This window comes from Capricornis sumatraensis, chromosome 1 (assembly GCF_032405125.1).
Source record: "Capricornis sumatraensis isolate serow.1 chromosome 1, serow.2, whole genome shotgun sequence".
Taxonomy (NCBI): Eukaryota; Metazoa; Chordata; class Mammalia; order Artiodactyla; family Bovidae; genus Capricornis; species Capricornis sumatraensis.
Window position 1 is genome coordinate 234,075,730 of NC_091069.1, and position 1,851 is coordinate 234,077,580.

Here is a 1,851-nt window from a genome sequence, read left to right on the forward strand (position 1 = left end):
GAAAGGAAGGCAGAACTGTGGGGAACTCTGATGGGTGGCTGAGAGGCAGAATTTGGTGGGGGAGAATGTCTTCAGGGAATCAGAATATATCTGAGTATATATTACAGAAGGTCTCTGCCAGAGATATGCTGCCTTTGAGTCACACTGTGGCAAGTTTCAGCTCTCCCAGGCTCCTGGTCCAGACCACTGATCAAACTGATTTCTCTTCTTTTTAAAAACTTAAAAAAAATTTTTTTTTCCTATTCTTTGGCTGTGCTGAGTGGCATGTGGGATCTTAGTTCACTGACCAGGGATCGAACCCATGCCCGGAGCAGTGTAAGCTTGAAGTCAACCACTAGACCACCAAGGAAGGTGAAGGTGAAGTTGCTCAGTCTTGTCCGACTCTTTGCGACCCCGTGGACTAGTAACCTACTAGGCTTCTCCATCCATGGGATTCTCCAGGCAAGAATACTGGTGTGGATTGCCATTTCCTTCTCCAGGGGATCTTCCCAACCCAGGGATCGAACCCGGGTCTCCCGCATTGGAGGCAGACGCTTTAACCTCTGAGCCACCAGGGAAGTCCGGACCACAAGGAAGTCCTCTGATTTCTCATCTTATCAATCCTACTCGCATTATGGGAGTTGCTGTGTATAAATGTTCTCAGTCTCAGGGATAGCTCGGGAGTCGGTGTTTTTGTAGAACTGCTAACAATAGTTAGTGTTTTCATTCACAAACATTAAGTGGACTTTAACTAAACAGATTTTCTTCCTCCTGAACTCTTCATACAAATCTTCAGGTTTAGCTTCACTGCTAAAAAAATTGTTTTTACTCTTCAAAATCAGGAGCAGGGGATATAAGAAGAGACATTGTGAGAAAGTTCAAGAAATACGGTTTTATTATTGTTTTCTTAGGTAAGAAAAGAAATCCTTAAATTCTAAAAAAAAAAAAAAATGTATTAATCAGAAAACAGGCCTCCTAGAAACAGCTGAGGAAAGCTGAAATAAAAGGGGTAGAGAATGACAGCTTTATTCCAGATATGAATCTCAACACTTCTCCGCACAGGAAATGCACAAAATTACTGCAGGGAAATAAGACATGACAGATCATTTATTTAATTGAGTTGAGAGAATCATAATTTTCTTTAAGCCTTTGAGGAAAATGTAATGTATTCTAGCACTCAGGAATGATGGTCAGAGAAGCCATAGGGTAGAAAACTGTTTGAATAAGAATGGGGTCCTCTGATTAATGGGCTGGCAGAAGTGAAGGAACAGAGGGAGGAATGGGGAATTTATGATTATTTCTTGTTCTTTGCCTCTCAGATCCATTCTCCTTCCTGTTCTGTGTCCTAGCAGCAGATTATCTGCAGCCTGTACCCTCTGGCATTGGGTTGGGTCCAGCCAATGAAAACCACCTGCCAGGGACTGGAAGATGGAAGAAGAGAGAGGTCAGGGTATTTATACTTCCTCACTGTGGTTCTGTTCCCCTCAGGCTGCTGCTGCTGCTAAGTCACTTCAGTCGTGTCTGACCCTGTGTGACCCCATAGACGGCAGCCCACCAGGCTCCCCTGTCCTTGGGATTCTCCAGGCAAGAACACTGGAGTGGGTTTCCATTTCCTTCTTCAGTGCTTGAAAGTGAAAAGTGAAAGGGAAGTCGCTCAGTCGTGCCCCACTCTTAGCGACCCCATGGACTGCAGCCCACCAGGCTCCTCCATCCATGGTGTTTTCCAGGCAAGTGTACTGGAGTGGGGTGCCATTGCCTTCTCCTCTGAGGCAGTGGGTCTCAAAAAATGGGCAGCATACCAGAAGCATCTCCATCACCTAGGACTTGTTAGAAATGAAGGTTCTTAGTCCAACTTCAAACTCCTGGGGGGCA

The 1,851-nt window shown here is 45.1% G+C and overlaps 1 non-coding gene across 1 annotated transcript; it reads right to left on the minus strand.

The window, feature by feature from the left end:
* Positions 1 to 485: 485 nt before the first annotated feature.
* Positions 486 to 557, minus strand: TRNAW-CCA (transfer RNA tryptophan (anticodon CCA)). The gene has a single exon. It is a non-coding gene; the product is annotated as a tRNA-Trp (tRNA).
* Between the last annotated feature and the right edge of the window lie 1,294 nt (positions 558 to 1,851).